Consider the following 12669-nt stretch of genomic DNA (forward strand, 5'->3'; position numbering starts at 1 on the left):
CCTTGACCAGGTTATCATTGAGTAGAGCATTGTTCAATTTCCACGTATATGTGGGCATTCTTCCCTTCTTGTTATTGAAGACCAGTTTTAGTCCGTGGTGGTCTGATAGCACGCATGGGATTATTTCTATCTTTCTGTACCTGTTGAGGCCCGTTTTTTGACCAATTATATGGTCAATTTTGGAGAAAGTACCATGAGGAGCTGAGAAGAAGGTATATCCTTTTGCTTTAGGATAGAATGTTCTATAAATATCCGTTAAGTCCATTTGGCTCATGACTTCTCTTAGTCTGTCGACATCACTGTTTAATTTCTGTTTCCATGATCTGTCCATTGATGAGAGTGGGGTGTTGAAATCTCCCACTATTATTGTGTGAGGTGCAATGTGTGTTTTGAGCTTTAGTAAGGTTTCTTTTACGTATGTAGGTGCCCTTGTATTTGGGGCATAGATACTTAGGATTGAGAGTTCATCTTGGTGGATTTTTCCTTTGATGAATATGAAGTGTCCTTCCTTATCTTTTTTGATGACTTTTAGTTGGAAATTGATTTTATTTGATATTAGAATGGCTACTCCAGCTTGCTTCTTCTGACCATTTGCTTGGAAAGTTGTTTTCCAGCCTTTCACTCTGAGGTAGTGTCTGTCTTTGTCTCTGAGGTGTGTTTCCTGTAGGCAGCAGAATGCAGGGTCCTCGTTGCGTATCCAGTTTGTTAATCTATGTCTTTTTATTGGGGAGTTGAGGCCATTGATATTGAGAGATATTAAGGAATAGTGATTATTGTTTCCCTTTATATTCATATTTGGATGTGAGGTTATGTTTGTGTGCTTTCATTCTCTTTGTTTTGTTGCCAAGACGATTAGTTTCTTGCTTCTTCTAGGGTATAGCTTGCCTCCTTATGTTGGGCTTTACCATTTATTATCCTTTGTAGTGCTGGATTTGTGGAAAGATATTGTGTAAATTTGGTTTTGTCATGGAATATCTTGGTTTCTCCATCAATGTTAATTGAGAGTTTTGCTGGATACAGTAACCTGGGCTGGCATTTGTGTTCTCTTAGGGTCTGTATGACATCAGTCCAGGATCTTCTGGCCTTCATAGTTTCTGGCGAGAAGTCTGGTGTGATTCTGATAGGTCTCCCTTTATATGTTACTTGACCTTTTTCCCTTACTGCTTTTAATATTCTTTCTTTATTTTGTGCGCTTGGTGTTTTGACAATTATGTGACGGGAGGTGTTTCTTTTCTGGTCCAATCTATTTGGAGTTCTGTAGGCTTCTTGTATGCCTATGGGTATCTCTTTTTTTAGGTTAGGGAAGTTTTCTTCTATGATTTTGTTGAAGATATTTACTGGTCCTTTGAGCTGGGAGTCTTCACTCTCTTCTATACCTATTATCCTTAGGTTTGATCTTCTCATTGAGTCCTGGATTTCCTGTATGTTTTGGACCAGTAGCTTTTTCCGCTTTACATTATCTTTGACAGTTGAGTCAATGATTTCTATGGAATCTTCTGCTCCTGAGATTCTTTCTTCCATCTCTTGTATTCTGTTGGTGAAGCTTGTATCTACAGCTCCTTGTCTCTTCTTTTGGTTTTCTATATCCAGGGTTGTTTCCATGTGTTCTTTCTTGATTGCTTCTATTTCCATTTTTAATTCCTTCAACTGTTTGATTGTGTTTTCCTGGAATTCTTTCAGGGATTTTTGTGTCTCCTCTCTATGGGCTTCTACTTGTTTATTTATGTTTTCCTGGAATTCTTTCAGGGATTTTTGTGATTCCTCTCTGTAGGCTTCTACTTGTTCTCTAAGGGAGTTCTTCATGTCTTTCTTGAAGTCCTCCAGCATCATGATCAAATATGATTTTGAAACTAGATCTTGCTTTTCTGGTGTGTTTGGATATTCCGTGTTTGCTTTGGTGGGAGAATTGGGCTCCGATGATGCCATATAGTCTTGGTTTCTGTTGCTTGTGTTCCTGTGCTTGCCTCTCGCCATCAGATTATCTCTAGTGTTAGTTTGTTCTGCTATTTCTGACTGTGGCTAGACTGTCCTATAAGCCTGTGTGTCAGGAGTGCTGTAGACCTGTTTTCCTCTCTTTCAGTCAGTTTTGGGGACAGAGTGTTCTGCTTTCGGGCGTGTAGTTTTTCCTCTCTACAGGTCTTCAGCTGTTCCTGTGGGCCTGTGTCTTGAGTTCACCAGGCAGCTTTCTTGCAGCAGAAAATTTGGTCTTACCTGTGGTCCTGAGGCTCAAGTTCGCTCATGGGGTGCTGCCCACGGGCTCTCTGCAGTGGCAGCAACCAGGAAGATCTGTGCCGCCCCTTCCGGGAGCTTCAGTGCACCAGGGTTCCAGATGGTCTTTGGCTTTTTCCTCTGGCGTCCGAGATGTGTGTGCAGGGAGCAGTCTCTTCTGGTTTCCCAGGCTTGTCTGCCTCTCTGAAGGTTTAGCTCTCCCTCCCACGGGATTTGGGTGCAGAGAACTGTTTATCTGGTCTGTTTCTTTCAGGTTCCGGCGGTGTCTCAGGCGCAGGGGTCCTGCCGCTCCTGGGCCCTCCCCCACGGGAGCCCAGAGGCCTTATACAGTTTCCTCTTGGGCCAGGGATGTGGGCAGGGGTGAGCAGTGTTGGTGGTCTCTTCCGCTCTGCAGCCTCAGGAGTGCCCACCTGACCAGGCGGTTGGGTCTCTCTCTCACCAGGTCTGGGAGCAGTATTTCTGTTTTTTTTTAACAGACCAAAATTCCAAAATTGTCACTACACTTACTTGTTTTATTATAGTGATGACAGTGACTTAACCGGGTGGATGAGCAGAGACTTCCCACTATTCATATCCCATTTCATTTACTGTGGTTCTGAAGTAAATGTGAAGAAGTGAGGTCAAGAAAATAACTCTCTGGGCTTGGGAAATAGTTCTAGTGAAGCACTTGCTGTGCAAACACAAGAACATGAATTCAATCCCCAGAATCCACATGAAACAAAACAAACAAACAAACAAACAAACAAAAAACCAAACCAAAAAAACAAACAAACAAACAAACAAAAACACCCCACATGGTGCAAAGTTATATGCCCGCCTCTGGAGGAAGACACAGGCCGATTCCTGGAACTGCTTCACTGGCCAGCAGGCTTAGCCCATCTGCATAGCTCCAGGTGAATGAAAAAATGTCTCAAAAACAAGCAAGCAAGCAAACAAATCCCTTCGAGGTAGATGGGACAACATTGGAGGTTGACCTCTGACCTCTACACATATGCATGATGTATACCTGTACTATACGCACATGATCACTCAAGCAAACACGTATGTACACACAAGAAAGAGAGAGAGAGAGAGAGAGAGAGAGAGAGAGAGAGAGAGAGAGAGAGAGTCTAGGTCAACATATCTGCATTTCCTTCAAAAGCAAGTTAAAATAGAAGTCTTTTGAATGACGCATGCAGGTAGACTGTGAGAACACCACTAGGTGCCTTTCGTAGGAGGACAGATGCTTAAGAGTTCAGCAGAGCAGGTGGGAGAAAAAAAGCAATTTGTGAGGTTTGCAGGTCAGCAAATATGGAGTCACAGAAGGTTCATAGCATAGGAAGCAACTCTAATCTCTTGCTTCTGTCAAACTGATGAATTCTAAAAACAGAAGCATGATGTTCTCTTTGGATCAAATGTTGCAAATGATTTGCTGAGAGAATTTAATAACAAAAATTGTATTAAGTCATAGCTACTGGCAGATAATACCTCTCCCATGGATCCATAGTCTGGCATTCCACATCAATGACCAGAGTGCATTCAGAGGAAAAGAACTTTGGTCTTGGTGCACTGATTCCAGAAAGACAGATAGGAAGAAGAGACCAAGGCTGAGAAAGATGTGGGCAACTTACACATAATGAAAGCATGATATAAAACTTACTTCAGCAAATAAAAAAATCAGGAATATATTAATCTATATTCTCCTGTCAGCTGAAGCACATACCATGTAGACAAGAAGAAGTGAAAAGAAGATAAGAAATCGAATGGGTGACACATCTATAGGACTTCCAAAGGATGGAAGGATTAATCAAATTACATAGAAAATACAGGATATAAAAATAGAATGCACAAATGACAGAGGGGCACATAAATGAGAAAGGACTTGAAAAACTACACAGAACAAAAAAAAAAGCTGTCTTCAATATCTAAAGTTCAACGACAAAGTAAAAATAGTAAACTAGGAATAGAAGTAAATGTAATTTAGAGAAAACTGCCCAAACATGTAGTGGGGTGATGTAGGTATTCCTATGAAAGTCAAAAGTAGGGCTAGGGTTAGTGCTATGATCTGTTCTTGTTAACCATAGCAAAGTCAGACAAGAAGCTAAAAATGAGAATAGGCTCTATAGAGAAAGAAAAGCTAAAAAAGATGACTCGTAAATGATTGTGCCATCTCCTAAGACATCTAAAGGAATCAAACAGAAAAGGACAAATGTAATTAGCACAGCCCAGTGAGCTAGTTGGCCTTTAGGAGGCAGGAGATTGTTAATGGAGGAATCGAACACTGGAACATTCAAGCAAGACTTCTGAGATAACTTTTCAATAATCTATAATAATAAAGTTAGACTCAAAGTGGTAATTAATAAATTAAAGCATCCTTTAGGGAAATAAGTTTTCCTTTCCTCTAGAGAAAATTAACATGTGTAAAAACATTAACTCATGTAGCCGTTCTCAGACTCATAGTGAGCAGAGATCTAACAAGCTTGTTGGAGACATCATTAGCTGAAAGGCTTTTGAAGCATATGACCTTCAGAATATTACAGAAGAGCTGGTTGTAAGAAGAACTTGTTTACTCTATGGATGGCATCACTGGTTGACTGGCATAGTGGGAACCTCAGAAAATTTCAACTAAGGCTTCTATTGAAGTCGCATGTCTTTCAGATCACTAGAAAACAAGAAGTCATAGTCTGAATAGCGTTTAGCCAAAAGATCTTGTAGAGAAGATTAATAATTGTGCTATTTGTACACAGAGTTTTATTTTAATATTTATTTTATGTATATTGGTGTTTTGATTACCTGGTCTGTACACTGTTTACCTGGTGCCCATAGAGGCCAGAATAGTGCATTAGATCCATTGAACTGCACTTACAGATGGTTTTGAGCCAACCAGTAGGTGCTGGGATCTGAACTCAAGTCCTCCACAAGAGCAGCAAGCACTCTTAACTGCTGAGCTGTCTCTATAGCCCCCAAGATTTCAAAAATGATTTAAATATTCTTATTCGATGTGTATGGGTGTGTTTACTTACATGTATGTCTGTGTACTGTGTGCATGCAGTACCTATTGAGGCCAGAAGGAGGCATCAGATCCTCAGAAACTGGACTTAGAGATGGTGTGAGCTGCCATATGGGTGCTGGGAATTTAACCTGGGTCCTCAGCAAAAGCAGCCCGTTCTCTTAATTGCTGAGTTATTTCTTTAGCCCCTAGGGGTGTTTTAAGGATACAGAAACATATATTTTGGAAATTTTACACACACACACACACACACACACACACACACACACACACACACACACACACATTTCAGACAGGAACTGCTTGTCTCAGTCTCAGCCTCTGGGGTGCTTGGATGGCACGCATGTGCTGCCATGCCTGACAGGCACCTTTCAGCTGTAGAAGTGTGTGCCCGTTTGTGTAAAAATGTAGTGTGTAAGCATGTGCACCTTGTCTGTCTATATGCTAAGTGCTTCACAGCATTTGCTTCCGTGGACTAACACAGAGAAGTGCTCTTTCTGTTTCCGGCACCCTCCCCCTCCCCCAGCCCCTCCAAGCCACCTCAGCATCCTTCCCGCTCCCCACCCCACTCCTGTTCCAGTAAGGTTGATTGCAGGCCCTCATATAAGCCAGGCAGGCACTCTACCACAGAGCCACACCACCCCCCAGCCTTTATTAGTTATACTTCTGAGTAATTTTTTTCTGGTAATTTTTTTAAATGTCTATTATGTTATTGACCTTTTAGAATTAAGAGAATACATGAATTTATCATGTAACCCAAACAAAGCTAACACTAAAACTCCCTGAGTTTGAACCCAGGGCTCCTCCTTGTAGGCTTGTGTACTCCCTGGTAGACCATCCAGATTGCTGGTGTCTTCATTTTGTTTGCAGCATAGGAATAAAAGCACCAAACTTACTGAGCTGTGAAAGGAGAAGTTAATAGATATGACATTTGAAAATTGCTCAGCACAGAGTAATTACATAGTGAATAGGAGCATGGAATTAATAGTTTTGAAATATTTACCCTAAATTATTTTTATTAGCAGTTAATTTTTATCAATCAGTTTTTAAATAAAAAAACTGAGATGTTTTATAACTGGTACTTACATGTTTCATAAAATCATACATCTCTATTTCTAAAGTTAATAAATCCGCTTTCATGTAAATGTTCTCATTTTTCTTCATATTTAATGAAGAAAATGTGATGCTCCACATAAAGTGTAATAATATCTCCACAGAGTTACTGGATTTTAAAGAATGGTGATCATGTTGAATACACTTGTTGCTTTTGTTGTTGTTTTGTTTTCTTGAGACTGTGTCTCACTGAGTAGCCCTGGCTGGTCTGGTGCTCCTTGTGTAGAACAGTCTGGCCTCAGGAAACTGACTCCTGGGTGTTGGGATGAGGGTGTGTGACACCACACCTGTAAGTTCCTTCACTCCTCCTCTCCCCTCCCCTCCCTCTTCTCCCCTCCCTTTGCTTCTCCCTTCTTCTTTTCTTTCACTGCTGAGGATTAAAGCCAGGGCCAGGGCAGGCCCTTGCACATGCTAATAAGTACTTTCTTAGAGAAGGCACCCTCAATTTTAGCTTTACATGTATCTTATCTGCCCCAATTTTTGTTGCTTTTCAATTTTGTACATTGTCTCTCACTGACACATTGAACAAGGGTTTTGAAGAGCAAAACAAAGCAAACAAAAATAACTAAACAATCAAACCGTTTATCTGTTGTTTTAAAAATAATGTATGTATAATTTCTCATGCATATGTATGTATGTGTGTGTATGTATGTATGTGTGTATGTATGTATGTATGTATGTATGTACTTATGTATGTCATTTTTGTGGTTGCTTGTCTTAGGGTATGCACTGCTGTGAAGAGACACCATGACCAAGGCATGACCTCTTATAAAGGACAACATTTGTTTGAGGCTGGCTTATAGGTTCAGAGATTCAGTCCATTATCATCAAAGCAGGAAGCATGGTAGCATCCAGGCAGTAATAGAGCTGGAGGAGCTGAGAGTTCTACATCTTGTTCTGAAGACAGAGGACTGGCTCATAGGCAGCTAGGAGGATGGTCTCAAAGTCCACCCCCACGGTGACACACTTCCTCCAACAAGGCCACAGCTATTTCAATAAGACCATTATCACAAAAGTGTCACTCCCTGGGTCAAACATATTCAAACTTTCAAACCACCACCTTGTGCCTAGGGCCTTGTATATGCTAGACCTTTCTTCCAAGGGTTAACATGTTACAGGGCTGGTCCCCATTGTGGTGATAGGGGTGATAGGACTGTAAAGTAAGGGCTAGAGGGCTGTTCTCAAAAGAGATTGAGGTAGTTCTTAGGAGACTTGAATTTGTTCCTCTGATAATAAGCTGTGAGGCTGTGAGAGAGAACCTTGACTCACTTTATATCCATGTAAGCTTTTATATCTCACATGATGTCATCTACTGTTACCCTGACCCAAGGCTGCTGAGCTTAACTTTTAGTCTAAAGCTGGGAGTGGGAGAGCTTCCTTCCAGACCCATTCTTACACAATCAGCCCTTACTAGGCTCAGTGGGAGCCTTCACACTTAAACATACACTCACATACATACACATACTCAAACACACACACACACATACACTCAATCACATACACTCATACACAGCTAACAATATACTCACACAATACAAACATACACTCACATACACTCATATACACACATTCATACACATGCTAACAATACACTCACACACTCACACATACACATATACTTGCATACACACATACACTTACATACTCACATAAATATATACATAAACTCACATACTTATACTCACACACATATACTTATACATATTCACACACATTCATACACACACTCAAACATACTACACACACACACATTCATACACACATATACACTCACACTCAAATATCTGCTCAAACTCACACATATACATACACTCACACACAGTCATATACACACTCACATATACGCTCACACACAATCACATATGTGCACACACATGCACTCTCATACACTCATATTACACATACACTCATACATAAACACTCACACACATATACACATATACACATGCATTCACACATACATTTACACATATACTTGGACACATATACACATATACTCAAACACACATATACTTATAGACTCACAAACATATACTAACACACACTTGTACACACACTCACTCGCCTACACACTCACATATATACTCATACACTCACGCATACACACAGTCATATACAGTCACATATGCACATACACACATATACGCACTCACATACAGTCATACATACACACACATTAACACACTCACACATATACACACACGCTGACAGATACACACTCACACATATTCACACACACACACACACACACACAAACATGACATGAACATAGGAAGACAACTTGTCAGGAAGAAAAGGTACAGTGAGCAGGGATAAGAGAAGACCATGGGGATGAACATGATCAAAATATATTATGTACATACATGAAACTGTGAAAGAACAAATAAAGTTATCTTGGCTAGACGTGGCTCAGTTGATAGAGTGCTTGCTTAGTATACACAAAGCCCCGGGTTCAACACCCAGCACTGCATAAACCAGGTGGCTTCGGTAATCCTAGTACCTGGAAGAGGGATGCAGGAGAACTAGAAGTTCAAGGGTCAGAGCCAGAGGTCAGGGAAAGCAAAGCAAAAAGACAAAGAGACAAACTGTTGCCCTGATATACTCTGAGGACCTTGAAGCCACAGTTGCCTGTACAAGACCTTCACAAGACCATCACTGCGGAGTTCAAGACCTTCACAAGACCAGCGCTGCGGAGTTCAAGACCTTCACAAGACCATCACTGCGGAGTTCAAGACCTTCACAAGACCAGCATTGCACAGTTGGGTGGTGGTCACAAGCTCTGCCTGCTAGCTGAGGTGATATTGAGAGTTGTTTGCTTATAAGCTGCCATCCTAACTCTGGTTCAGTGAGAGACTCTGTCCCAAGGAAAGAAGATGGAGAGTGGTAGTGCAGGACACCCAACATCCCCCGGTCTCCTTTTGTGTAGACACACACGCATGCATACACACACACACACACACACACACACACACACACACCCTCTCTATTTGTTTTTGTCTTTCTCTTTCTCATACATTTTTTAAAAGCCAGGGAGGAACACATAACATGAACTGTCTATAATCTGTAGCTGCAGCTTCATTTAGTAGGTCGTCAACACCAAAGTACACCTAAAACACCATCCTAATTCTTATTTCTATAAAATAACCATGACTTTAGATTCGGAGTTCTAAGTAATTTGTTTCTTCCGTGTACTTTGCTGCATTTACTTTACATATAAGTTTCAATTTTGAATGATAACATTTAAAAGCAACCCCAAGGTAAAAGTTATGGGACAACATAAAAAATGAAGTCACTTTTCTTGTTTCCCGTTGGCAAATTACTCTATTTATCCTGCCACTAGGCTTTATCTAATGATGTGACCTTTCTTGTGTTAACGGACCACAAACAAAAAACTGCCAAACTGTGATAAAATACAGGTTTTAAGTACAAAACGAATTAAGCTAAGAAGATTCATGAAGGTCAAAAGCTCAGAGAGAATTAAGTTGAAGCTGTGATTTGTTTTTGACACGTGCTGTGCCAGGTTTCCCCCAAGGTTATTTGTTTGAACTTTTCCTACTTATTAACTGTATTAGAAAATGTTTTTTTTAAAAGAACAACACTAGAGGTTGTTGACTAATGTTTGCACACCCCCAGTATTTGTTATTCAAGACTCTTTGGCATGTACCTGCACATAGCAGGTAATGGAAACAGGCTGGCGAAAGACCCAGCGACTGGTGCTAACCTCCTGAACTTAAGGATTTATGGAAGGCACAGATTTCCACTTCCCCACATAGGGCATCAAGCTGTGATGGTGGTGGATGCTGTGTCCAACTTACTCAAACTCCTAACCCGAGTCCTAAAGAAAGAAGGGGGATCCATGTCCAGTCCACACACGGAAAGGAGAAAGAGCAGTATACATTCTAACATGAAAAGTTCTTTTTATGGTGACCGAGTCAAGTTTGAGACTGTCAAGGGCTATAAACTGGTGATTCTCAGGGAGGTTTTGGCTCCCAGAGTCATTTGTCAGTGCTTAGAGATATGTCATAAATAGACAGAGAGCATGCTGCTGGCCTCCAGCTAGTGAAGTGTGAGTCTGTTTAGATACTCAGTGATGCACAGGACTGGACCGATGTTGTGTGACTTTTTCCTGCAAGATAAATGTCTCTTCACTCCAGATACAGCACTAGAGACAAACCAGGGGAACCATTCCACCTGTGTGAGCCATTGAGGTTATTAGGACTACTTACAGGAAGACTCAAAGGCAGCCGAGTCACAGGAAAGCCCACCCCAACATGGCAAGGACTGTGGGCAGTAGCATCTCTAGAATCCCTGTTAAAATTGCAGGCTGCTCACCCAGAGTCTCTTCTCCTGGGCAATTGTAACTGCTTCTGTAGCCTTGGGGAGGAGCCTTTTGGACATGCAACTTTCTGAGCTTTCTGAGTCTGATGGGTTTCCCTTCTTCCTCCAAGAGGGTATATATTACTATACCACACCCTACAAGACTATTGTCCTGGCCCCAGTGTCAGTTAAGAAACCTTGCTATATATAAACCTGTAAGCACCATGAGGTTAGGTCACGATGCTAACTGAAGGGGTTCGAGAGTGTTCTAGGTCAGTGGTTCTCAATCTGAGGGTAGAGATCCCTTTGGCAAACCTCTCCAAAAATTATTTACATTATTTAGGATCAGCCAAAGGAACTTTTTTTAATCAGTGAGGAAGTTGTTCCAAACTGCTAATGAAGAGTTGATTTGCATCATCTTATAAAATATAAGTAACAGTGTATACACAACCAAAGTGTCTATGGACATAAGTAATTTCTCCCATGATCCATAGTGGAGATCGAATGCTCTCTGCCTCCAATAACCTCTGTAGTCTGTGTACTTTCTCTGGATTCTATTTCATTGGGTCACTGCTTTCTTAAAAAACAGTGCTCGCTCTGATTATGTCCTGTTGTTTTGCAGAGGTGAATAGTGTAGGCTCGTCATTTTTTTTTTTCTTTTGCAATAAAATACCAAACTCTAAAAACATTCTCTTCTCTGTTCCAACCCAGCTGTTCCGATTCTCTTAATCTTGACAAACTGTTTCTAAAATACCAGCACCAGGCAGGCAGGCAGGCAAGCAGGCAGGCAGGCAGACAGACAGATAGACACAAACATAGCGACAGACAGACACACACAGAGAGAGACAGACACACACAGACACACAGATACACTGACACACAGACACACAGACATACAGACACACACCTTTAGTTCTTTGGAAGACTATAATGTAGTTGTTTAGAGAACCATATTCTTACTGTCTCTACCACCATAACCCAGTGCACTTCCCCCTTCCTGGTTTGTCAATGTGTCCATTGTTTTCTCTACTTGCCTCTTCCATTCAGAGAACCCAAGTCTCTGCTTTATCTCAAGTTCTGTAAGAGATTTCTGGCCATTCAAACTGCTTAAACGAGATGCTACCCATTTTTAACAGTATTACGATGACCATTATTATTTTAAAGATAGGATTCCACTGAGGGGGCTCAGCCTAGGATTTCACTGAGGGGTCTCAGCCTAGCCTCACGTAGGTGATTTTTCCTGCTTCTGCCTCCTGATTGCTAGAATGAAGGGGTTGCTCTACCATTCCTGGTTTCTACCACAATGGTTTAAATGTTCTTCAGGGCGGGCTTTTGGTGTAGTGTGTACACATCAGGCAGGTGGAAACACCTGGTCAGAAATCAATCTTCAATTCTCTTCTGGGGCCCAAGTGTCCGGGGCTTGTTGGTTGGTCCTCTGTCTCATCTCTTCATGTGTTTCATGCTGTAAGTTCTACATGTAGGGTAGCCATGAGGTAGATTCCTCAAGCTTACCATCTCACGGTCTGCAACATTTCCCTGACTCTTGCTAGAGAAAGTGCTCTGCTTCCAAAGGCCTCAATAGATAATCCAGTTTACTCTTTATTCTATAAGGTCTGTAACTTTTTTTTTTATTTCTGCAAAGCCCCTGGCTATATGATGCAGCATACTCATGTATTCTAAGAATAAGGGTGTGTGCCTCCTTGGCTGTGGAAGAATGGTGTCTAGTAACTTTTCCTGTGACTGTGAAACAAGCAACTTTAAGGAGACAGGGCTTATTGGGGCTCACAGTTCAAGGGTACAGTCTATCCCAGTGGAGGAGTCCTGGTGGTAGGAGCCTGAGAGGACAGTTGATCACATGATATCTGCAGCTAGGAAGCCATGAACAATGACTGTTCACCCAGATCCCTCCTTTCTGTATAAACCATCACCCAAGCCCAGGAATAATCATCTCCTCAAACAGGCTTGGCTAGAGGCTAACCTCATCCAAATAACGTCTCACTAGTGTGCCTGTAAACCTGTCT

This window comes from Rattus norvegicus, chromosome 4 (assembly GCF_021556685.1).
Source record: "Rattus norvegicus strain SHRSP/BbbUtx chromosome 4, alternate assembly SHRSP_T2T, whole genome shotgun sequence".
In the NCBI taxonomy this organism is placed as follows: Eukaryota; Metazoa; Chordata; class Mammalia; order Rodentia; family Muridae; genus Rattus; species Rattus norvegicus.